Source organism: Bactrocera neohumeralis, chromosome 3, assembly GCF_024586455.1.
Source record: "Bactrocera neohumeralis isolate Rockhampton chromosome 3, APGP_CSIRO_Bneo_wtdbg2-racon-allhic-juicebox.fasta_v2, whole genome shotgun sequence".
Lineage (NCBI taxonomy): Eukaryota > Metazoa > Arthropoda > Insecta > Diptera > Tephritidae > Bactrocera > Bactrocera neohumeralis.
Genome location: NC_065920.1, coordinates 60,788,272 through 60,815,986, shown reverse-complemented (window position 1 = coordinate 60,815,986; position 27,715 = coordinate 60,788,272). Strand labels below are relative to the sequence as shown.

At 36.5% G+C, this 27,715-nt stretch overlaps 1 protein-coding gene across 7 annotated transcripts in view; it reads right to left on the bottom strand.

Moving 5' to 3' along the window:
- Positions 1–27,715, bottom strand: part of LOC126752855 (tyrosine-protein phosphatase Lar) — a 966,561-nt gene that overhangs the window by 701,858 nt on the left and 236,988 nt on the right. For all 7 annotated transcript variants that reach the window (XM_050463852.1, XM_050463853.1, XM_050463854.1 and 4 more), the window contains exon 3: positions 1,695–1,782. The gene's annotated coding sequence lies outside the window, so the exon portion shown is untranslated. The remainder of the gene's footprint in view (positions 1–1,694; positions 1,783–27,715) is intronic.

Below are 27,715 nucleotides of genomic sequence, written 5' to 3'. Positions count from 1 at the left end.
GCACGCTTACGGAGCTGTCGTACGAGCGCTTGAGTCAACTTTGACCGACACAAAATCGCTATGAAAATCACTCGAATGTCAATAAGAGTGTTAGTTGAAGTCAATTGCTCTTTCAATTCTGGCTCGCACTTCTTGTGCAGCTTCTATATTTGATCTTCTTCGCACATAATGAGTAAAGTTTTGGCGCGGAGAAGTTGAAATGTGCGAGATTTGAATGGCTCTTTTGGAGGTTAGAGTGGAATATGCAATAAAGGAGTGATATTAGCACCAGCAGGCTTCAAAATCAAGCGCAAAACACTGCAGCTCTTTAAACATTGGATTTAAGAAAAATATTTATTTAGTAAAGAGATCTAAGGATGTTGAAATATTCACATAAGAACAACCAAATGCTTCGGGTAGTGCAAAATTCACTCGCAAATGATGAAAGCAATTCATTAATAAATTCAAATTAAATGGAAGCTGTAAATTTATATTTCATTAAGCCTAATTTCCAACAAGAATAAAATTTACTTTCGACTGCACCAACCATAATACCCATCAAAGATTCATCTTCAAAGCACAAAAGCGTATAGAAAGTTATCATGATTCTGATCTATCAGTTTATATTGCAACAATATGATAATATGGTCCGCACTCAACTATATGTTCGGAGATTGTAGTGTTGCCCTTGTCAATACATTAAGCCAAATTTCGGCTTGTGAAAAAAAAGTTCTTCACACAAAGCCATTATTTTGACCGATCGGTTTGTATGCCAGCTATATGCTAAAGTGGTCCGATCTGAATATTGCATTAGAATATTGTAGCACTGTTTTGGACAATAATCCATGCCAAATTCCGGGAAGATACCTTTTGAAGTAACAAAGTTGTCCTCACAAAAATTTTATTATGACCGCCTAGTTTGTATGGCAGCTATATCTTATAGTGGTCCGATATCGGCAGTTCCGACAAGTCACCCACTTCATGGCGAGAAAAGGATGCGTGCACAATTTCATATCGATATCTCAAGAACTGAGGAACCAGTTCGCGCATATACCGGACAGTTGGTCTTCAGATATATAAAGATGTAGTCTAATGATTCTCTCGATGCTACAAGTCACTCACCATCCCCGTCCTGCTATATGGTGCAGAGGAATAGACGATGACAACCTCTGATGAGTCTGCGTTAGGAGTTTTCGAGAGAACGCGAGATATACGTTTTACTAAAGACGGGTGCTCCAAGTGGAAGTACTTTTTTCAACAGCCTTTTTCTAAGACATCACGCGTGAAAATTCACGTTATGTATAGAATGTGTGTCGCACGTTTCGCTCAACTTTTGGTCAACATAATCGGTCTACAGAGGGCTCTCGATTCAAAATTGATGCCGGTAAGAACGTAACCGCAATAGCGACCGTGATGACTGATAATTTCACGTTTTGGGCCGGTCGAGTGGCCACCAAAATCGTATGATATCACACCGTGAGACTTTTTTCTGTGGGGTATATGTAAAGTCTAAAATCTATGTGGACAGTTACCAGTCGAAATGTTCGCACGATTCTTCGAAAATTGGATTCAACGGATGAACCATCTAAGACTTTTCTCTCTAAGAATTTTCTGTGTTTTTGCTTAAAAAAGTAGGGAACCTCGAAATGAATCACGCTTTATTACAAAATAATGGATTTCGTTTTATTGAACCTAATGTATTTCTTTATTCTTACCTTGAAGTCTGTTGATCGTGTGTTTTAGCCACACTTGCTGCTAATTCGTTGATTGAATAACGAGTTCTTATGCTATTAAATCAGTACGCTGAAATAAAAATGGAAATAATTAAGATTAGTAGTCATTTATATAGAATATTTATAATAGAAAATTAAATAGGAGATTTTCGACCGTACAAGAAGCACATATAAGATTGATATATATAGGCTATTTATGGTATTTCTCAAAATACTGTTAAAAGTCTTATATTTACTTCATAATTTTAAAATTAACAGAATCATTAAGACTTTCTGAATAGCAGATTTTCAAACGTGAGACCTACATAATAGCCTTATGGCTACTTTATAGCTAACTTTGGTTTTCTAAGTAATAGTTTGAGTAATAGTTACTTTGAAGGTGATACCCCAAAGTCATTTTTAAATAAGCTTCGACATTCTCAAGATTAATTAGAGTAAAATCTGTCTTTGAGTCTTTAAAGAGAAATGTTTAATTGTTAGCAAACTTAAGTTAGAAAGGAGGAAGAATACCAAGATAATTCCAATAGTAATTTAAGAAGAAACTCATGGATTGGGATTTCTCTTAAAAATGTTGTCATATTGTATGGCTTTCACAAATATATTACTGGATAAATGAGCCTCATCCCCGACTTTAACATACACACCACACTAGCACACAATATCGACTCAGACTCACAACACTGATACGCAATTTTTACCACACTCACCATATGACCACTTACAATGCTCAGTATACACTACTCACGAGAGTACCACTCATCGACAAGTACACCAACCACAATCACACCACTTGATTCCACATGCATAATGGAATAAAAGGACAGATGGGGGATTCCTCATACATTCAATAACAACAGCGATTTGCCACATGTTTTCGCGATCATATCACGTCCCGAGTGACTGGAATATCTCTCTTATTTTTTCGTTTACCAAATTGTAAAATACCTCTTTTTTAAAGAAAATTCTATACATATGTATAAACTCTTTTTTTTTTTTGTAATAACTACGAAGCTGAAGTGAAAAAGGTGAATGCGCGCTAATACAATGACGATATTTTTAACCTGTTCTTCATAATACTATTAAAAGTAAATAAGTCAGGTTCTATAACCGTAAAACAACTAACTATGTAATTCTCAATAACCACTTGTGAGATTATTTACAAGGACAAAAATCAGCTGTGGAGAGTTAAGCAAACAAACTATCAAAATTTTTCCAACAGAAGCCAACAAATGAATCAATATTACATAATATTTAACCTTCAGGGATTTGTTTTACATACACGCACTGCATAAATAAATTTTCATTTCGATAGATAAAACTGGTTATTAACGTAAGTATTACCCACTTTAGCGATTTACGAAATTCTAATGTATTTTTAAGTAGCCTGTCATAATGACAATAGAATAGTAATAATAGAAAGTCAACTATAATTTCTCATTACACCTGAATAATTTACAGAGACCCCGCGCTTTATTTAAATAGCCTCTCACAGAACATATAAATAATAATTATAATGATAGGAAAAATACTAACCAAAATAATGATGAATATATTAAGAGCTTGTGTACTTAATAATGCTGACTTGGTAATTTGTAGGCTAACGAAGATTAGAAATAGGTTTAAGTACTGCTCACTTTTCTCATACTTTGTGTCGCGAGAACACCCACGTTTGACCATCCTTATAAATAATTAATAATATTACAGAAGTCACATGCCCTCCAAATTACCAAATCATCAGTTAATAACCTAATTACAGTGACCGTAATAAGTATGACACGAGTCTTTCGACTGCTTTTCGGCATATTATGTGGGCTATAATAAAATCTAGACAGACATAAAAATTAAGATTTTCCTGCACAGATTACTTAATCACCCACATTATTTAGCCGTAGACATGTGGGCGTTGAAAATTAATCACTCTGAAGTGAAATGAACAAACTGTTTCATAGTTTAGTAGAAGTAAGGTTGTTTTTTGTTCAAGTAAGTAAAATAAATAATAATTATGCTTACTCATTTGAGACATAATAACGGTTAGAATCCACAAATATGAGTATATAACCGGTTAGCAGCAATAACTGTAGAGCTAACGCAGGAGTTCAAAAGAACATGTAGCTTCAGTAGCTAGCCGATGAGATAGGATTTTTATCCTAATACAACAATTGTATGTATAATATTTATAATTGAAATCTTTTGAGTAATCGACAGTATTATGCTATAACTAAAATTTGACCTGGGCAGCCATTTAAATACAAATTTAATTGCCGCCTTCAAATTAAGCTCCTGAGTCAATATAAACATTAAAAAGCTTGGTGGGTATGGCCTCATTGTTTTCAGCGATTTTTGTATTTTTTGGTTTTCAGTTTTTTAGCGCCATTCGCTAGATTACTTGACAATTTCGGCATCATATTCATAAGGCCTTGTCGCCAGCAACAATGGGTTTGAAGAATGTACGGTCTTCAGCTATGCTGTCAAGCATCTCTTTTCTGAGCTCCACTCAAAGTCGAGTCCAAAGATTCAGGAGTATATAGGTTTCATATCAAAACATTAACCACAATGTATTGAATCGATCCTTAAAAGAAGTTAAGATCCACCCTTCATTTTCAAAACATTAAGTCTGTTGAATCGATTCCTAAAATATAAAATGTTGAGCTCCTCTGCTACCTCTCTGATGCCATGCAATACTATTTGTTTAAGTTTTACGAAGATATCACTACTACTACTAAAGCCCTTCTGTTCGTGATAAAGTAGACTCCCCAAAACACTTCTGCACCATTTTCAACAATCAAAATTTATAAGAACATAAAAACTTTGTTCCAATCTAAAAGAGACTTCGTATCCCTTCGGTTTTCCAATCAAAAATTTAAAGATTTGACCACCTTTAGGGTAAACCTTTTTTTATTATACTCTCGCAACAATGTTGCTAAGGAGAGTATTATAGTTTTGTTCACATAACGGTTGTTTGTAAGTCCTAAAACTAAAAGAGTCAGATATAGGGTTATATATACCAAAGTGATCAGGGTGACGAGTAGAGTCGAAATCCGGATGTCTGTCTGTCCGTCCGTCTGTCCGTCCGTCCGTCCGTCTGTCCGTCCGTCCGTCCGTCTGTCCGTCCGTCCGTGCAAGCTGTAACTTGAGTAAAAATTGAGATATCATGATGAAACTTGGTACACGTATTTCTTGGCTCTATAAGAAGGTTAAGATCGAAGATGGGCAAAATCGGCCCACTGCCACGCCCACAAAATGGCGGAAACCGAAAACCTATAAAGTGTCATAACTAAGCCATAAATAGAGATATTAAAGTGGAATTTGGCACATAGGATCGCATTAGGAAGGGGCATATTTGGACGTAATTTTTTGGAAAAGTGGGCGTGGCCCCGCCCCCTACTAAGTTTTTTGTATATATCTCGGAAACTACTATAGCTATGTCAACCAAACTCTATAGAGTCGTTTTCTTCAGGCATTTCCATATACAGTTCAAAAATGGAAGAAATGGGATAATAACCACGCCCACCTCCCATATAAAGGTTATGTTGAAAATCACTAAAAGTGCGTTAACCGACTAACAAAAATCGTCAGAAACACTAAATTTTACGGAAGAAATGGCAGAAGAAAGCTGCACCCAGTCCTTTTTAAAAATTGAAAATGGGCGTGGCCTCGCCCACTTATGGACCAAAAACCATATCTCAGGAACTACTAGACCGATTTCAATGAAATTCGGTATATAATATTTTCTTAACACCCTGATGACACGTACGAAATATGGGTGAAATCGGTTCACAACCACGGCTTCTTCCAATATAACGCTATTTCGAATTCCATCTGATGCCTTCTCTGTATACATAATATATACATTAGGAACCAATGATGATAGCGGAATAAAACTTTACAAAAATACGGTATTTGAAAAATATATAAATGACGTATAATGAAATCTCGATTATCACTTTATCATGCGAGAGTATAAAATGTTCGGTGACACCCGAACTTAGCCCTTCCTTACTTGTTTTACCTATTCATTATAAAGCAATTACCATGAAATAATTTACTAAATATGTGCAGAACATGCTTGATAACGCTCGAAAAACTAAGAGAAATGACGATTAATTATTTTTAACGAAAAATCGAAGATCACTTGGTTAAATCCTATTCACGAATTTTCATGTATAACTTTTGAGTGTATTTGTTATGATATCAAGCATGGACTGCTTTGCTTTTGTACATGTTTTTTCGAATTCGTTATTGAAATACCTCTGTCGTTAAACACTTTTTTTGGTTGAAAGCAGAAATAATATTTATGTAATATTTAGCGTAGAGACGCAAATTTTGAGAGTGTTTTTGGCAATTGATTTTTCGGCACTTTCACATGTCGATTGCTTCCCTAATTTCTTAAACTAAAGAAAATCGATGAAAACCCAAAAAACTGCTTTAAACAGATCGTCTACATTCGCGATTTGAAAGTATCGACTTTGTTTCGCATAACTATAAAAATGAATCGCAAAAACCTGCACCAATTTGGCCAATTCATTTTTTAAATGTTCGTTGAAGTTATTGAATAATTGCCGGAAAACCCCTTAAAACAGCTTTTGTCTTTCTCCCATACAAACGAATAAATGTTTGTTTATTAGTTACGCTAAGGCTCGAGAACGGCTGAACCAATCTTGATGAAGTTTTTAGAGAATTTTCGCTGTGGATCAGGGAAGGTTTAGAAATAAAAAAAACCGTATGCAATTACTGATTGAAATTAGTTACGGTGCCACGAAGAGTTCGCGCTAATGTCGGCTGTCGTTCTTTTTGTCATCAACGTATGGCAGCCCAAGGCGCATGAACGAATACTCCCAGGATGCGATGACATACATGTTGAATTATGGAACGCGGTCAATCAGAAAGCGATCGTCACGATGTCACAGCACGACTTTTCAAACAACAACTTTGATGTTGATATAATCATGATAATCAATGGAAGCAAACGATCGACGATTCGATAGCTACTTCGTACACTTTTCGCGATGATCATTTCGACATATCAGCCTTCAAATCCGCGACAGTTAGGGGATGCGAACAAAAATTACATTGCTAAATACATTTTACATCATATTCGATAAGAATGGAAAATAGGCAAATTCCGGTTGATACTTCCGGTGGTTTGATATAAAATCGATCGATCGTCTGGACAATGAAGACGACGCCGTGAAATATCCAGTCGAATTTCTAAATTCTTTAGAGAGGCTTGGTATGCCACCGCATCATTTGCGTCTCAAAGACCGATTTTTAAGTTTCGCAATCTTCATGCGCCGAAACTGTGTAATGAAACTCGACTAATTGTGACGCAGCTATCGAATGCAAGGGGGCAGAATGCTTGATTCTAAGAATTCTTTTGGGTTCTAACGATTTGCCATTTCAAACGAGATGACAATCAACAGGACACAAGGATAGTCGCTAGAAGTGTGCGGCATAAATCTGGAAATGTCATGTTTTTCACACGGCCAGCTATACGTGGCGTGTTCACGAGTTGGAAAACCATCTTCTCTGTACATTTACGCACCGCAACATAAACCAAAAAATGTTGTTTATCAAGCTGCGTTACATTGAAAAAAATGTAGAAAAATCGCAAATAAATAATTTTCAACACAATATAAATACTTTCTTTTCATTTCAAAACGCACAATTTCACGCAGGACAACGGCTGCGGGGTCAGCTAGTCATGAATAAAAAAACACTTTCTTAAGAAATACAAAATTCGCAATACCATTTCAAGAGGAATTGAATATATTATTCAAATATCACAAAAACTTCAAAATTTTTTTTAATTTCGAGACTCGACTACCCGGTTGACTGCATTAAAAATACCAAAACTGGTTAAATACTCAAAGTCCAAACTACAAAAAAACGGGTTTCCTGCAATATCACGAACTGTTCTATTAAATAATTACTTGAAGTCAATAAACTTACAAAACAAATAAAAAATCGAAAATAAATGCCGAAGGTATAGGCAAAGCAGTAAAAAGAAACGACTTTCAAGGTTGTCAGCTTTAAAACTATTTTGAAGAGTCAAGGTTCCTGACAATATTTTTTGTATGTAAGTACATATATGTATATAAATCATAATTTCAGACGGCCACACCTGTGCTATCAACATGCAACAAGCACAAGCTCGCTCATGAAACAATTTGTGCGATCTTTAAAGTTAATTATGCTTATTGAAAATTGTCCGGCTTCGATAATTTATTGTCTCATTTAAAGGATTAAAATCAACGCATGCAGGCAGACAGACAAACAGACAGACAGATGCACAGACGCAGCATTCAATTACGGTGGTCAACGGTATCAGCGAAAGTAGCAGAACTAACAACAACAACAACATCAATAACCTCAACCAACACTAAATGACGTTTAAACGCTGAGTTGATAAATGTGTGTGCGTGGCTTAACCGCAAACGCGTTGCAGCAACAACCAAATTGTCACTTGTGCGTCAGCGCCAGCGCGCCAACAACAAAATCTGCTTTAAATATGGCTTAGAACGGATAATAATATTGATCAACAATCGAAAAGTTATTTAACCGGCTGCAAGAGAGGAGAGCAAAGTGCAGCTAGGTGGCAAGTATTGTATGTCACACGTGATACGGTGTTGCAATGGTGCCGGTTTGTTGACGTGAAGTGGAAGTGTGGGCGAAGGGTTTGCGTGCCAGGAAGTGGTCGTTTGTCTTGCATTTAATTGCAGCATAATGAATTAATTAATTAATAGACACTGGTAAGCATTCACGGCGCTTCAAATTACCTATTACAGGATAATGGATTTGATTGTATGGACACAAGAATATAATCAAGCGATTGATTTGATTGCAAGTGAAAGTGCTTAAGAGGATGGTGATTAGCGCTTGTTACCGAGCTTTAGTGAATAGATGTGTTTAAATTATTTGGAGATAAGTTAAATTAAATCTGTTCTGACATTTAAGGAAACAAAAATGATATTGCTTGCCTCTTGAAGAAGCTAATAGACCAAAACATAAACGGAAAGATTAGTTACTGGTAATCTTAAGACGAGAGGAAAAAAGAGTTGGTTGAATTTTTAAGGGTTAAACACGTTTTGTCTCGTTTTCCGGCAAAACTACGAGTCCTATGGCAAAGTTGTAGGTAATAAAACGATCTACAATTTTCGTTTGGCACTTTTTCCACAGAACCTCAAAACCTACAATGTGAAAAACTCAATTAACAAAGTTTTTGGTTGTTGTTTTTTTCGTCTTTTGCACGCATTTACATTTTTTTTAATTGGTGTAAACTAACCTTTTTATGTTCGTACGGCCGTCATGCTTATGCGTCTAAGGCATAAGCACTTCGGAGCTCACATTTTCAGATATCCCATCTAGCTGGTCAGAACAGAAATGAAACCGCTGAGCAAATTTTTTTGGCAACAAGGCGCTTTGCCAACTTATAAGATCGGAAGCAGGAGCTCTATTTTATTATGCCTTCACCGATTAATTTTAAAATAAATATTTTTATTTGAAAACATAATTGCCATAAAGTAACTATTATAGTATTCGAGACCATTTAGCATATTTTTAGTTTTTAGTTTGAGCAATTTGATAAAAGTGTTGCCTACTATTTGGCGCGTTTTAGCAAAGACACACACCCCACGAAACTTTTAATTATCCACACCTTCAGAGAGAACCGACTTTTTAAGAATTATGTTGTCATACTATTATTACTGATTGTTAGATACTTTACTAGATATTGAAATTCCGCTCACTTAAAGTTAAGTTGACAGAGAGAAGTATACAGTGTAATAATTTATTGTTTATCCAAGTCATCTACCTTAAAACTTATCAAGTTAATAATGTTATTAGTTTGCAGATGCTTTGAGCAAAAATGACAAAGTCTTGAAAAATATTAATATATGCGGTTTTTGGTTTTCTATATTTCCTAAGGAAACAAAAATCCATCATTATTCCAATAGACGACTTTAATAATCTGCTATATGGCGTTGGAAAAACAGCATTTTTGGTTTCGTCGATTCCGGTCAGATAATTTCGACAAAGTAAGGGAATTAATCGACTTCGTAAGCAGTGTTTCCAATGCCCAGAAGCTAAACATTAAAGAGAAACCCTTTAAATAAAGTTTATTACAAAAACAAGCTCGAAGTATGGGTGCCACAATAGTTATCGCAAAAAAACCGTATGGAACGAATTTTCACCTCCGAGTCGCTGTTGAGTCATAACGAAATCGACCAATTTCTGAAGTGGCTGGTGATGGAAAGGTGGTCACTTACGAAAATGTCAAGCGAAAACGATCGTAATCGAATCGCAATGAACCGTCGCAACTTGCAGCCAAAACTGGATTGAATAGGAAGAAGGTTTTGCTATGAGCTGTTCTCCGATGATTACACTCTTATTTCGGACCTGTGATATCAACAATTGAACCGTTTAAAAAGAAGCGCAGAATGGGTCGGCTTTGACCAATAGGCGAGGCATTGATTTGTCGTTTTTTGGTGTTTCATCAAGTCGGTCTCAAGCCACATATATAGATATTGATTGGCCAGAAACAACAATTGGATCCTTTGAAAGATAGTGACTGACCAGAAGCTACAGCAGCACAGTTGGGAGATACGTATGCATCCACTTTATAGTTCGAGGCTGGCGCTAAATGATTACGTCTAGTTTCTGTCTATGGCAATTGACTTTGCTAGTGAAAATTTCGCTTCAGGAGAAGCTGCTGATAAGGGATCGTCGCAATTTTTGAAAACAAAGTTTCTGTAAGAACAGCTATCGGCTTCTGTAAGAAGTTACTATCATAATAGCAAAAGTTATTGAAATAAACGGTGCGTATTTGATCTACATCGGATAATTTTTAATATGCTAAATGTGACCTTAAATTTAGTGCAAAAAGAATGTATTCCTCTATACTTTTGCTTACGTAATTATGTTTTTCATTCATTATATTCTACAGTCTACTAAAATCTGCATTAACAAAAAGCTCTTTCTTAGTTTACGCATCTTTTAATTTCAACTCAAATGACTTTCGTTCGAAGCACCAAGCACATCCTTTCACTCTCTCTACACCTTGTGCAGAGCACGTGTAACTTCATTAGTTATACGACCAACTCCACTCTCAGCCAAGCACTCAACTCCTAAATGGCATTTAAAATGGCGCTTAACGATGCTTCAAACATGGAAATAAACAAAAATGGAAAACAAATCGCAACGTGTACTCGAAGTACATAAATAAATAACCTCGAAGGATATTTAATCACTTTGAGTTTGCCTTGCTCCCTATACTTAGCGTATGCCTTCATCGCACCGCAAGCGTTAAACATCGGTTACAAGAGCAAAACAACGCACTTCAACGCAGCAGAGGGGTTAAATGAGTAAGTCATTTGCCAAGCTAAGTCAAAAAAGAAGAAAAAAATGACGAGAAAGTAGAAAAAACGAAAGCCAGAACTGTTGGACGCGCAATTTTTACGTCATTATTAAGTTATTTATTTTGTATCCTTGCCACAGGAAGAGGAGTGCAAAAATAAATTCAATTAACTTGATTCCGTACTTAAGCTTTTAATAATAAGCAGTTAAGTATCCGCAAGTTTTTGCTGCTTTTCTGTATTACATTAGTTATTATTTGCTTTCTTTTAATGGCTTTTGCTGAGCTTGAGCGCGTTGTGTTGTTATATACGTATTAGGTTTTTACCTTGAAAAGAAAAGGAAGTGGCAATGTGTTTCAAATTGCTTAAAAATTAAAATTACAAATCGAGGGTAGCTATTTTGTAACGGTTATTGTTAAACCCGAAAGCAGTTTGGTTGTAACAATTTGTAACGTTTTCGGTGCAAGTTGAAAACGGGTTGGGTTTAATCCTTTGGTTGGAAGCATGCATGTGAAAGCGATTTGCTAAAGAAGAAACGCATATAATACAACTCCTCTACCATATGATCAAATTTGACCCGGACTGGTCCCTGAATCGATAAAAAAAAAAATGTTGCTTAGATTGGTACAATCTTTGTTTTATATCCATATACACTCGGCGAAAAAAAAACCCACGCACTATACAGAGTGCTTTTATATAGCGCAAAACTTGGATTCATATTATTCTAAGTTAAACATTTTTCTTTGAGGATCAACCACTTTTATTTAGTTTATGTTTCAAGCATTTTTATATAAAAAACTTATAGTTTAACACTTGTTATAGTGAAAAATGTAAAAACACACATATAACAAACCACAGAAGTAAATTTTGTTATGAGCAATAATGTAATTTTTGAACAAGTTATTTACATATTTTATGTTTTATATGATTTTTATTTAGCATTAGAATACATAACGAATCAAAATAACAAATTTTGTATAAAAAAAATTCTTAGTATTTGTTAGAACACCCCCTCCTCCTAATAACCTCGGATATTTGTTTAAGCATCGATTCAAAAAAGCGTTGAAGATAATTTTTATTGATTTCTTCATTCGGCACAGCTTCAATAATGTTTTCTATTTCTTTTAGACTTTTTGAACGCTTTTCTCTTATCATTTTGCCCATCATTTTGCCCAAATAATGCCAGCAGTTCTCAATTGGATTGAGATCTGGACTGTTTCCTGGCCACGTGAGAGACCCTATTCCATAAAAATCTTTTTGTTTTGAAACCTGTAAGTGTTTGTAATAAATTATTGAAAAATCTATTTCAATATTTTTAGCTTTGGTTACCGCTTTGGCTCTATGACAAGGGGCTGAAATATCCTGAAAGTAAATTTTTTGGGCGTGTTCGGACAGCTGTTCAATAGTTGGCAAAACGCCTTCTCTCAAAATTCCAATTTATATTTCGGCATTCACAGATCTTTTTAGAATAATTAGCGGCCCAACACCAAACTTGGTTACAGCTCCCCACACCATTAAATAAGGCGAATGCTTTCCGGTGGGCCAAATACAGTTTTCGAAAAAACGCTCCCCTTTCCTACGACGCACTGTGGCATTTCCGTCGGGTTCCAACAAATTAAATTTCGATTCATCAAAAAAAATAACATTTCCCCAATCTGAAGTAGTCCAAGTTTTGTGTAATTTTGCCCACTCTAGTCGCTGTTTCTTCATTCGCGTGTTGAGAAGTGGCTTTTTTGCTGGACGTCGCGGTCGGAATCCAAGATTATTCAGCACATCTTGCAAAGAACTTGTAGTTAATTTTACCCCAGTGGTTTCATAAAATGTTGCATTGATTGTTCCAGCATATTGAAAGCGATCACTAATGCACATCCGTTTAATTTGTCGTTCTTGACGAGGTTTTACTGTTTTCGGACGTCCACTGCCCTTTTTTCGAGCTAATCAATTAAAATACGTATAATTTTTAATTATAATACGCACGTTCCAATCCCTTATGCCCATTTCACGAGCTATTTGACCTTTGGATAATTTATTTTATATAAAGCTACGATTTCTGATTTCTTTTTTGTTGACCCCACCATGTTCAACTTTACTTGTTTTCACAACTTATTCAAAAGAAAATACCGCAAATTCTGTAATAAACACGTGCGGACGCTAACGGTTTTAACAATAAAAGTAAAATAATGTAGCCACATGACAAAACAGCCAAATAAGACAAATAGTGAATTTTGAGCAAATAGTGACAGTTCAAAATAGGAATATTAGAAAATTTTCGACTGCGTGGGTTTTTTTTCGCCGAGTGTATGTATCATATATCTACCATATGATCAAATTTGACCCGGACTGGTCTATGAATCGATAAAAAATTTTGCTTAGATTGGTGTAATGTTTTTTAATATCTCCATATATCATATATTTTTTTATACATCACAATATATCAGATACCATTTTTACCTGCGAAAAGAATGATCGGGTTTTCTTTGAAATTCTGATGTTTTTAACGGAATCACGACCACAGAATCATTAAGAATGTTGCAGAAACGTTTTAGGTAGTTTACTTTATCACAAACACAAGTATTTTAGTGACACAAGACATCCAGTGTAGCTCGTGAAGTCTTTGAAAACTTGCCAAATGCGAAATGTCCATCCACTTCTGTTAATTACAATCGAAGAGGTTGAAGAAACAGTGCTTGAAAATCAGGAATTGATTGAAAACATTTGGGTTTATGTTGTGGGTATAAAACTATCAACGTCGAATAGGGTTCGTAAAAGAAATGCTGAATAACGTAGGAACATGACATCGAATCGTCCAAGCAATGTAGCAAATGGCGCTCCAATACCTGTAAATACCTGAATCCATAAAGCGTGTGGAAAAGAGGATTATGTCTTGCTGGCTGGCTCAGGAGCCTATTAGAATACTTGCAAATGTAGTGTCTTTTTGTCAGTTTTTCTGTGTCAACTCAGAGGGTATAAAATGACACATTTTATCTAGCATCTTTTATTGTAGTTAAGAGAGGCTTGTGAAAATCAGTTAGAGGGAGTTTTTGGAAAAAAAATCTTGCCAAGCAGAGCGGAAAATCTAAATGACTAGTTCGTATACTATAATATGACTTTCGTAATCTAAGTGAACCGAACAAATGAAATATTTTCATATTCGGTCATAGGCTATCTCTTTATCTGAGTCACGTCGTCATCGAACTCTTAAAAGACAAACGGAGTACTAGCCAAAAAGCAATCTTAATTCTTCACATTAGAAAAATGTACTTTTGTTCGAAAAGCGACAGCTAAAACTCAAAGCCATTTTTTGGATAGTCTACAGCAATCTTTGATCTACATTTGTATATTTGACGATAAATTACCGATACGAGAGCTAACTAAGTTCACAAAATTGTTTTTTAATATAACTCGTGGAGTGTCGCAGTTCTGCAGACCTAACCCTCCTGAGAGGTCTTTTGTGGCTTGACTTCTTTCTAGACCACAACATTTTGGCAGTCGGCAGAGAGGAACATCTTAGTTGTGAAAACTATATTCGAAAAGTTTGGAACTGAATTTGGACTAGGATTAGCTTGGAGACCTTACGAGAATATATATAAAACTACCTCAAGTTTATTTTTTTAACTTCAGGGTTTGTGACAAGTTTACAACTTTACGAACATTCAGTGTTCCCACCGAATATAAAACAGGTAAAAGACAAGTCCGCAATCACAGTGTAATCGCGGAAAAATAGAGGGTTAGGAAGTCGATCCAACGGTATTTGTCAAGATCAAAGCCGCCTTCTTATACAATGTTGGCTTTAAAAGTCTTTGATATCCACGTTTTGATTCAAAATTACACAGTAATATTTTTTGTTTCACCAATTCGAGGTAGTCGAAGGGAAATAATTAAAAGTAAATACCAAAAAATACCTGCCAAATACTTCCAGGCTGACTGTTGTCTTTCGGGAACTTTGAACAACTTTGGACGAGCAAGAACTACAAGTATATTGTAGTTAAATATTTTTCATTGGGATAGATACTTTTTTCAGTCCAAAAACTTGTATGGTCATCTTGCGCTCTAGTTCACTAAGGACTCTGTATCTTGTCGGACGCTAACTGTAAAAATTTTATAGACGAAGTTGCGATGGAAACATGCAGGCTCTTACTCTTCCATTGTCCAGCTTTTGCTGGACTGCGATTGAAGCATATCAGCAGTCGCATCTTCGGTAAATCTAGTTATTAAGATCTCATATATAGGATCTGTTTCCACGGGTGCTGAGGTCAACGCCAAATGATGATCATTTGCGGCAGGCACTTTCAATGAGAATACACCGCCGGAGACGGGATGGAATTGGTATTCCAATTTAACAGGAAGGCACGTGTAACTTCGAGGAGGGCAAGGTCACAGCGTTTTGTCGATTTATGAGTGTTCTTTCCGTCAGTATTAAGTAATTGGGTATCAAAATGGATCGGCATTAGAACTGTCCAAATGGAATCTTTTTCTGAATTCATTTGCTAACCGAACATAACCTTACCTGAAACTCTAAACAAAGTTAGAGACTTTTGTTGTGGCGCGAACTCACTTAAAACCAAAGATGATCTTCACTTTCCCTATACGTGAAAAGAAACAACTTAGTTTGAGTGCAAAATTACTATACCAACCTTGTACCAACAATAACTCGAAATTCTGTGTGTCTCTCTTTGCATTTTGAAACGACAACTCTCTATAATTTTTCACAAAGTAACTATCTCTCACATTCATTTTGCGCCAATTTCCTTTTCCCTCGATTGTCTACTGCTAATCGAACCCACTCATCCTTCCGTTTACATACAAAGGCTAAAGAGAACCAGTTGACTTTTGCATAGCAACCTAGCCAACCGATACTGTTGCTCTTGCCCTCATCACAATCGCACACAATCGCTTTTGCTTGTGCTCCTTGTCGTGTCACGTCTATATAAATTGCGCAATCACTCATGCACTCATACAATACAAATGCAGTGGCATGCACCAGTCACCAGTCACCAGTTCGGTCACTCAAATTTCCTTCGTACTTTGACAATATGTTGAATAGCAGTCAAAGGTGTGTTGGTGAGTATGACAATCTATCTGAATGGCTGTGGGTGTGTGGTTTATCTACGCTCAGCTTGCTTCCTAGTCGATTTCCAATACAAACCTGCTGTTCATCACTATAAATTCCATAGAACAAATGCAATGACGTTCACATCAGAGCCCTTCTGTTTTGTTGTGCTGTTGTTGTTATTGTTGCTTATGCTTTGTCTTCCCCATAACTTGTTCAGTTGATCTTGTTTTTGTCGAAAGTGTGTGTGTTTTGCTCTCTGAGGCATAAAGCAGAGTCAACGTTGCAACTACTATGTAATTGTTTACTCTGTTGTAGGTGTACACATTCAGACGATGCTGAGATTCACCGTTATATTTGGTTTTATACCACGGGCGCAATACTTGTGGAGAGCATATTATGACTTTATTACAGACTTACTAAAATAACTAACAGTGTTTTGGACTCTTCAGAAAATAAGATACCATGTCATATAATTTTTGAGCTGAGGAAGGATAAATTTATAATAAACGGTAACTGACTTTAAGAATCCCTGGAAATTATGACGAAGAGTAAGGTACCTTGGGAGCTATGTACAAGTTTAAGAGAATTTCTCTGGTACCATCTTTATCCAAAATCTATGTTAAGACCCGAAGAAGAGATGTTGAACTCAGGTCTGACTTCATAATGAGTGATATAAAAATTTTTGTTCGAAATAGTTACCTTTCGCTTTCACAGCTCTCAAACGAATAGCCCCGCACGCACTATTTCTATTGTTATTAACGGCACTCGTCGAAACAAAAAATTTTTGACCGTCCAAACTTCTGCAGAATATTCGACAGACCATCTTCTCTAACTCTGTTAACTTGATTGTGATTCAAATCTTGGGTTCCAGATGACCAATCAACTGCAGCCAAGAAACAAGGTAGATTGTTTTTAAACCACTGTGCACTGAAGCAGCATCTTGCAGGAAGATTCAAAGCTCTCCATCGAAGATAGTTTTGCTTAACTGCTTATACGTCTTCTAAAACACTGTTGCTCCAGTTTTAACATCTTTTCGCAGAAACGAAGTAAGATCTTTACAGAAGATGCACCAAAACATTACTCCAGGTGGGTGGTGACCACTTTAAACCCTTGGAATAACTTTTTAGTATGATTTTTGCTTAGATTTTGACGTTTTGTTTATTAGAAACTTCTTCAACAGTGCAAAAATTTTCATCTGTAAAAAGAATACTTTCATAACCGTTGACCGCGGGGTTCTGAAGAAGACGCTTGCATCTGTTGAGTTTGATATGCTTCATGTGCCAGAATATGACCAGCGGACCGATTTTATATGAAGATCTAACAAGTCTTGACATTCATCTGCTTGATATATTCATTTCTCCTCTCATAACTTTTTGTTTTTTCTGGAGATTTGTAGACTTCCGAGAAAAACCATCAATAGTATTGTAAAAAAACATTCTCGAAATATTTAGTTTTTTAAAAAGCTCATTTCACTTGAGCTCGTTTAAATTTTGTAACAGAATTTGTGGCAAGACTAGGTAGAATCTTACGAGATATAGCAGTTAGTTTTATGAAGATTAGTCCGGAAAAATAAGAACAAATTGGATCACTTTACATCACAGGAAAAAGGCAGAAAAATCCTACTCATGATTCAGCTCATTAATCGAGTAATCACTTTCCAGGTTGTTTAGGAAATATTATTGAATTTTCGGACAAAATCTCAACCACAGATCGATCATATTTCAACGATAGAATTCGGTTGTGAGTTCGTTCAAATTACTTAACTCGACAATAAACGAAAGTTCAATATTATTTACTGCAATTAGCATACGATTCCAGGTGTATAGTAAGCAAAACTTTGGTGAGATTAGTAGCTATCCTTAAGGTTCAGTGGCTTCCAAGAAGTTTGAGTAGCACCAAGGAGTTCATAAAATGTGTTAGGTGATCCTTTCTTCTAACAATTTCTACGTCGTTTTCATGGAATGAAGACATACACAACTCTACTACCGGCCGACTAAAAGGTATTTCTTTTGTACGTATAATAAAACAAGTATGAAAGGGCTAAGTTCGAAACCAACCGATTCCACCCGCTCCTTACTTTACTTTCTTCAATGAACTGCAAGTACTCAGCTCTTCGGTTGTACCGACTTGTGTTTATTGTAATGTTGTTTTACAATGGAAATATTGTTAATTTTACAACAACTAATAACTTGGTTGTAATAATTGGGCTAATGTACATGTTGATGAAATATATTCATACCTACTTAAATACGGTACAAGTGACATAATTTGTGTTCGAAAGGAGATAGGATGTTGACATTTTAGTAGTCGCACTTTAGTGTAAGTGTGGCCAGAGGTTTGGCTTTAAATTAATTTTCAATGATAATTTAAATTGAATGCAAATCATTATGAAATTTGTAAATATAACTAAATATTCTGGTAAAGAAGGCATATTTTTCGGTAACTTTGGAATGATATAAAGCTGTGAACAAAAAATATGTATTTAAAACTTCCCACTAGATTTTTACAATTTTTACAAAATTAAAGCTCTAATGAAAGCTTAAAAGCTCCCGCAAATAATAAAACACTGCAAGTTTACAAAGGGATAGAATTCTATAGCTAATGCATTACAAATATTGCATATGTTTAGCAATATTTATTTTAATTTAATAAAGAATGCTTTCTGAAAAGAGTGAAAGCTCCAGCTAATGGTTTATAATCAGTTTACAAAAGAATTGGACTACTGATCTATAATTTTATAATTTTATATATTAGGTAAACATATAAAAATTTGTTTTATGATAAAAGATAAAAGTTCTGACGAAAGCTTTGAAAAAAAGTGAAACCTCCGGCTAATAATTTTTTAAGCGGCAGCAAATGACCTATTATAAAAAGAAAATTTCTTTACGAGGAAAAAGTGAAAGCTTTGACGAAAGCTTTGAGAATATGCCGAAAGCTCTCGTTAATATTTTATGAAAAGTTTATAACAGTATTAAACCACTTGGTCTATAAAACGCATAAACATATGAAAATTGTATTTATGTCTAAAAAGTGAAAGCTTTGAAAAAGGTGTGAACGCTCCTTTTATGTTTTATGCCCAGTTTACAATGGTATTGAACCATTTGGTTTATAAGCACATAAACATATAAAAATTGTATTTACGTTTAAAAACGTTTGAAAAGCAAAACGTTGAATCATTTGGTTTTATAAATCACAAACATATACAAATTACATACCTTAAATTTATTACAAAAAAAGTGAAACTGACGAAAGCTTTGTGAAAATAGTGAAAGCTCTCACTCGTTATTTATGACCAGTTTACAATGCATTGAATCATTTGGTCTATAAAACACTTGAACATATAGAAATTTGATTTATGTTGTAAAAGTGAAAGCACTGAAGAAAGCTTTGTAAAAAGTAGAACACTCTTTTTATATTTTATGACCACTTTAGAAACTACGGGTGTATGATACATTACATACTTCAAAATTTATTACAAAAAAGTGAAAGTTCTGACGAAAGCTAGAGAAGAGTGAAAGCTCAATCTTAAGAAGTATTTATTAAGAGACACTTTATTTAAATTCAGTTTTTTCACCCTGTTTTCACATAAAATATAATGTTCATTTTAATAGGAAATATGAACACATGATTACTACTCAATTGAGAAATAAAGACAGACTAATACGAACACATTAATTCCGCACATTTGTGCCAACATTTTAAACAGAGATATTCCTCTTCACAGCCGTTTCGCTATGATACTTAGTTTTCAGATGACTTATCAATGCCAGCAAACAGTTTTGAATTGCGCTCATTTGTAATACCAATTCAAAAGCTATTTGCAACATATTGCTTCCTTACACGTGGCCTCACTTCTACTTGCGCTCACTACTCCCCTAATTTAGCATTGTGATTGCTTACAGTTGAAGTCGAATCATACATTGCACTAAGAGTCAACGTTTAAAACCATTTTTCAATAGTCAAAATGGCTTCCTCTTTCTCCGCTTTTATCATTCTTTTCAAGCATAACCTTCGTCGTATATGGATGCGCCAGCCGTCTCAGCTATTAGCGGCATCCTTTGGTCGCTTATTACCTATGCTGTTGAAAAATCGCTGCCAAGGTGTTGTCAACTACCGCTCCGCCCCCATACTGGGGCAATGTGCAAATGCTAAGGATTCTTATTCATTTGCTTGTCGAAGAAAAATGAAGTCAAGGTTTGTCACTTCATAATGGCGAAGCTTTCCACTTTAGATGGGAGAATAGAACACGCATATACTTACACTCTCAAAAATATCGTTAAGTGTGTATGGTTGCATAAATTAGTTGCGTAGAGTACAAAATGTTTGTGGCATATTTGCTTTTGGGTGTAATAGAATTTGGTTGCTATTTTTGGACGTAGACTGTGAGACCAACCAAGGACGATCCACCCACTAGACTTTGACAGTCACTCGCTTGGCATAGCGAACTCAGTATGCTGAGAGTTTTCTCATTTTATGACATATTTTCCTTGACTGTCGACACTTTGTCGCAGCTGTTGCTAAAATATGGCAACTCCCACTCCAACTAAACGATTTTAACGCATACAGTCAACATTTTCACATGACTGCAATATTTGGCAGCGACTTGTTTAAATGTTTTCATAACTCAAAAAGAGTTTCTATATTTGCTAAAGATGGCAATCCTGCCGCATATCTCATTTATTTTGCTGGCGACTAACCCGAATTTAATCGGTATATGTGTCATATATGAAAAGGAGCTTGCCAAAGTCAACCAGCAAATAAGACTTTTCGAGGATATTGTGACTCCAACCAAGTTTTATACAGTAAAAAACTAACTAAATTGAGCTAAGATTAGCAAGAAACTGCTACAGAAAGGAAAACTCTTTTTGAATTATGGTAAAGTAGTAAAATTATTTAATTGTGTTAATAGTTGTCGCTTAGTATTTATCTTCAGTTCAGTCTTAATAAGCACTCTGACATTTTTTTCTTTCTCACTAACCCATAACTAGTTACGAGGTTAGATGGATAGATAACTGTTTTTCTTTTCAATTACCGGTATAAAATTACATACAAGAACTTGAATCGTGGCAAGCTGTCACGCTGTCATTTTTATTCAGTATTATTTGGCATTTCAAATTCCTCTTTCAAATTGTTCAACTTTAATACGAAAATTCAAATCCTGTGTTTCGCGTGCTTCGACCCAGCATTCATTATTGGATAATATTCGACCGACCGACCGAAGATATAACAGCCGTAGCTGAGAGTGTACACGAAGACCGTGGAGAGTCGATTCAGCGACGTTCATAGCAACTCCGACTGAAGTATGGAACGACTTGGCGCATTTTATGTCGAGATATTAAATTGAAAGCGTACAAAATATAGCTTGTACAAGAATTGAAGTCGCTCAGCCTTACTAAATGACATTGCTTTGCTCCAAGAGCTCTTGAAAAGTTCCAAGATGATCCATCATTTTCGAGCCAAATTTTGTACAGCCGTGAGACCCATTTCTGGTTTAATAGGTATGTATAATTTCACGTTTTGGGGCGGTCGATTGTCGACCAATTTCGTGTGATATCACAACTTCAGACTTTTCCCTATAAGGATATGTAAAATCTAAAGTCTATGCGGGCAATCCCGTTTTGCTAAAAGATAGTAAGAAATTAGTTGTTCTGATTTTCGAAATGTGGTCCACTTTTCATAAGTTTGCAAGTTATAAGAACACCTCCGATTTATTTTCTAAGAAATTTTTAGACGGCGGTTTTGTTATCTTGGTTAGTTACTTTTCTGTTTGACATATCACTTCCTAAGAAGGTCGCAGATTTTATTATGTCTCGGGTTGTCAGTGGTAGAGACTTCTCATTAACAGGACTGGGTGTTACAAACTTTGTATCAATCTTAATATACCTTGTTCAGGGTATACAATCATGGACCCAAAATTTTCACCCACTCTCATCATCAAGAATATAGCGACACCAGAAATAGATAGTTTCAGTGAATTCCTTACGTTGGGACTTTCCAATGAGTGAAAATGGAAGAAATCAACTTCAAAGTCTTTCATTCTTGTAAAATGAGTCACTAGTACTGGTACTAGTTATGGATAGGGAGCATAGAGAAGGAAACCATCTCTGGTCTAATTGAAGTTGTCAAGAACTAAACCAGGATCTATAACATGAAGTCTGTAAAATGAGTCACTAGTATAACTGGTACTAGTTATGGAAAGGGAGCATAGAGACGGAAACCATCTCTGGTCTAGTAGTAATTGAAGTGTAATTGAAGTTGTCAAGAAGTAAACCAGGATCTAGAACATAAAGTTAAAGTATTGAATTACTCTTTTATATATGACTGACCACAAAAAAATAAAACGAAAAAAGAGAACCGACGGCATTAAATACACCACACAGCTGAAACAACGTTCGGAACAATAACACTGCAGGTAGCAATATGTTACCGAGAGCCAAGCTAACTAATTTGAAATGAAATTATATGAAATGAAAAAACTATCCTTTAGCTTAAAAGTTTTACATTTAAACAACACGTAAAAATGTCTTCTTTCATTAAACTTAAGATAGCCTGTGAACCGTTTAGGATAGCCTTTTTGATATAGCGGATTCGTGTAGAACTTAAAATTTTCTTAAAAAAAAACTACTTCAGATTCTTTTCTTTTTAATTTTTAATAATTCAGCAAAAATTATATTTTTTCCAGGAGAGTTTTATAAGCTTTTGAAACTGAAAAACTAAATAAAAAAATTCAACATCTTCAATACTTTCCAAACTACCCTCGCACATTTAGTATTCTCTTCCATGAGACACATAAAATATCTATGCAGAAGAGTTAAAAGCTTTCAATCTGACTGGTTTAGTTAAGTGTGTCCATTAAAATCGCAGAAAGTGCACCGTTAAGTGGCTGGTTAATAATTCAAAATCGCATGGAAGGAAATTTTTATGCACGATATTAAAATATCACGTATTTATTAGAGGTCTGAAAAGGATGGAAAAATTATGTCGGTGTCAGTGAAAGTCGGTAACTGTGAAAGTGTGACAATCAATAATACGAAAGCCAATGTAAGGGCAAGGTCAACTAAAAATAATTTGAGTAAACCTTGTGACAAAAAATTATTATATGTTGGAAAGTAATGGTGGTTTTCTTATTTACTGAAATTAGTTATTTATATTACTGTGAGCTTTGGACAGGTCAGAGTTTGGCAGGCAATTTTGCAAAATCAGTTAAGATAACCTTGAACTTGCTGATGACTGGGACTGGTGCATTCATACTGCGCACGAAACCGGAACTGAAAATTATGTTGGCATCAAATAGATAACAGAGGATCTCAATATCTCGTATAGACAAACTCAATAAATGTTTTGGATATTAAACGCGTCAATTTTAGGCTGGTATCAAAAGACCTGACTCTTTAGCAAACACGCCGTCCTGTATAGGTCACAAAGGAAGATGCGTGACAAGGTAACCGCTGATCTTACATTCAGCAAACGCCTCATTACTGCTGACGTTCCGTTGGCTTCTGAATATGATATTGAAACTGTCCAACCAACTAACGAATTGTGCTCCAAAAAAGAGGCGAAACGGAATAAAAGCGCGCCAAAGTAGCTTAGTTCTGCTTACTCCAGACTAGAGAAGGAAGCGAATGAAAGTTCTGGTAGTGAACGAGGACAAGACAAAATATGTCATGTTAGTAAACAAACAGTCGAACTTGGCTCCCACATCACTGTTGCCAGTCACACTTTGAAGTTGTAGATACTTTCAACTATCTTGGAACCAGTATTAACACCAACAACAACGTCAGATTTGAAATCCAGCGCAAAATAACTCTTGCCAACAGGTGCTACTTCGGACTGAGTAGACAACTGAGAAGAAAAAAACAAACTCTACAAGTCACTCATCATCGAATTAAGAGACAGAGGCTACAATGGCTAAGTCATGTCGTCTGAATGGATGAAAACACTCCAGCTCTGAGAGTATTCACCGCGGTACCTGTCGGGGGAGCAGAGGAAAAGGAAGACCTCCACTCCGTTGGAAAGACCAGGTGGAGAAGGGCCTGGTTACACTTGGAAAAAGAAGTGAAGCAATACATAGTAAATGACCGGACCACTATGTAGGGTATCCTTTATTCAACATATCATATAGGATCACGTTTGGAAAAGGACAAACTAATTCCACGACTGTTTCGAGACCACTCAAATTTGAAGTTTTCTTACTAATGCAATTTTAACAACGCTTTTAGGCTCCTGAAAACTTGAAGGGTTTCTTGATTGTCCGCACATATGTTGCGGAAATCATTGCCGATTTTCTGGGACGATCTTTAACATATGAAACCTAGTCCTAAAACTTGTTCCTTAAATGACCACTGGTACAAAACTCTAAAACCGGCTACATATTGTAACCCAACCACCAGGATCTAGAGTCGATTCAGTCATGTCTATCTAAATGTTTGCTGTATATACATATGTACATGATGTCCCTCTGGTTTTGAGATATTATTAAATAGGTCCATATTGATATATAGGTCGTCCAAAATCAGTTTTGTTCCGGAAACTATTGATACTATGGACAAGTTGATATTGCAATCCCACCTATCGTGGGATTGAGGCAACTACAGGCATTATTTGGACCAGCATTCATTTAATATTGTATGAACATTTGATTTTGGACATTTTTTTCACGTGGAATCTCACACAATTTGTCGATGACTCCAAAGAGGCTAGTGGCGAAAAATAAAGTAAGAGGTTAACGTTTTTCGACACCTGAAGAGGTGGTTGATGAGTTCAAAAGGCAGGTTGTGAAGATACCTGTTGTTGTTTCAAAGGATTGTAAGGATTAGATAAGTTGTTAACAACGTTATCCGAAGGTAGGACCAAGAAACGTGCTATTTGGAAGGAGTCGGACCAAAGGGAGAAGGTTGTCAGATGTGTCGGGTTAGCAGGGCATGCAAAGAGGTGAATAATGTCATGCGAGGACTCATTGCACACTGGACATATGTTTGATATGCCAGGGTCTATTCTGGATAAGTAGGATTTTAACCTACTACAGTATTCAGAACGAAGCTGCGCAAGGGTCACTCTCGTTTCCCGCGGCAACTCGAGTTCTTCGTCTGCAAAGGGTGGTGCTTTGACTCCAAGTAGGGCATTCACTGAGAGAGAGTCGGTGAAGATGTTAATGGCTCCACTGTGAATGGCGATCAGTGCCTGTCTGAAGTTAGTTGCGGCCAACGTCTGAACGGCGTATTGTTTTATGTCGTCGACGTAGTTGAGGAAGGACCTCTTGATGCAGGATTGACCTCCTAGGAGGCGGTTCCGCACCAAGCAGATGACTGCAGGTATGATTTCTGCGAAAGCACCCCAGCAGAAATTGCTTGGAGAGAGGAGTTCATTATGCTCCTTAACTGGGAGCATACGGGCCTAACTATGCAGGTATTCGATTGAAGACATAAAGAGGCATCCTGTCCTAGTCCAGATGGCATAAATATACAAGCAATACAATAGCAAATGGCATTAAATATACAAGAAATACCATTAGAGCAGCGCGCTTTTAATGACGGTATTTTAATCTCAACATAGATTTGTATTGGCATTATACAGATAGGAAGTGAGCCACCCAACGTGACCAAGGTTGACGGTTTATCTGAACGACGGCAGCTGCGGACGGCGACAGCCATTAAGAAATGAAGATGCAAATCTGCATACTTTTTCATCATCACTCATGCACTAGCATGCCACCACGGTGTACGGTGCGTAGTGTGGCAACACGCCCGCTCGTACAAGTTGCTTGCGCATCAACGGAGCCTTGAGTGGCAGCGTGAGGAAATTCATGATTTATTTGTCGTTTAAGCTAAACCACATTTCACACTCACTCGCTGTCGGCTATACGGATGTACTATGTACTTGAGTATATATCTTGTTGGCTGCTGCTATAGCTGTGAGGCATAAGCTTGCCGTCACCGCCACGCCGCAGGCTGCAAGCAATTGCATTGCCAACGGGCGAACTTGTCGTCGCTGTCGTTGCTATTGTGTGGCAACAACGCCAATAGCTGGCTGGCAGGCTGCCTGTCTGCCTGCCGCTTCGACCAGCTAGCTCGTAGCATGCTGGAGCGTTCATCTCCCCTTCTCACTGCTGCAGTGCTGCGCCAACGGCCAACAAATAAATGCATATACAATATTTACTTGGCTGTTTGTGTATGTGCTAGCCACAGCTGGCATTTTCCACAACGCAATCCTTTTATTAATCCCACAGCTAGGCATAATCCTTTGCTGTTGCTGTTGCTCTAGCTACTCTGCAACTGCTCCGCGTGTGTCTTGTGCCTGCAGCAACCGAGTAGCGGTGCCTGGCCTGATTCTGTTGTCACATTGTTGCTGAGATGTGTTGCCGTATTGCCTGCTATTATTGTTGTTGTTATTACTTTTCACTTTTATTGCTATCACTGCTTGGCGCGCTTCCTACCCGCGCTGTTGCTTCGTTCTCTTCGTCCTACTCCTTATACACCTTGGCAATTCATTCACTGACTGGCGTGCTGAATGCCAAGTCACTGCAGGTTTATATGTATTCATGTGCATTAGGGTGTTCGTTGTTTCACAAGTTCATAATTTCTTGCAAATTATTTTGCTGTAATCATATTTCTGTTAGAATGAAAAAGTTTTGCATACAAAGACTGGCTTTGAGCGATCAATTTATATGGCAGCTATATGCTATAGTGGTCCGATCTGAACAATTTCTTTGGAGGTTGTACCGTTGCTCGAAGCAATAACTTATACCAAATTTCGTGAAGTTCTATCTTCAAATTAAAAAGTTTTCCCTACAAGGACTTGATTCCGTTCGTTTAGTTTGTATGACAGCTATATGCTATAGAAGTCCGATCTGAACAATTTCTTCGGAGGTTGTACCATTGCCCAGAGCAATGACTCGTGCCAAATTTCGTTAAGATATCTCTTCGAACAAAAAAGTTTCTCATACAAGGACTTGATATGCTACAGTGCTCCAATAGAGGCGGTTCCCATAAATGAGCAAATCCGTGGGGAGAAAAAGACGTGTGCAAAATTTTAGTTCGAAATTTCTAAAACTGAAGCTCTTGTTCACGTATATACATACATACGATTGGACGGACAGACAGACGCACATGACTAAAAATCGACTCAGCTCGTCATATTGATCACACCTACTGCGTATTACAAACATCGTGCCAAACTATTAACGAACACCCTAATTTATATACATACATATATACATAAACATGCATTGTAAAGGCGCTCCATTCAAGCACTTCTTCTGTTGGCATTCTACCGGCATTGCGGACATTTGCTGACAGTTTAGTCTACGTGCGGCTTGAGTGCGTCGCTGTGTTGGCTCGCGTGTGTGTTTGTGTGATTGGAGGTAAGCAAGCAAACAACTGAGTTAATGTTGCTGATAATCTCATCGTGGTAACGTTACAGTTATTGACAGATTGCTGTGGGCTTACTGTGCCTTATTTTGGTTTATTCAATATTTTTTTACACCAGCCACGGGGATTTACTTGGTATTAGCTAGTCACATTGATAAATGTTGTAGTAATATTGGAGTAACGGAATTTTTAGCGTGCTCAAATTGAAGTTGGGATTAATAAATATGCTGTGTA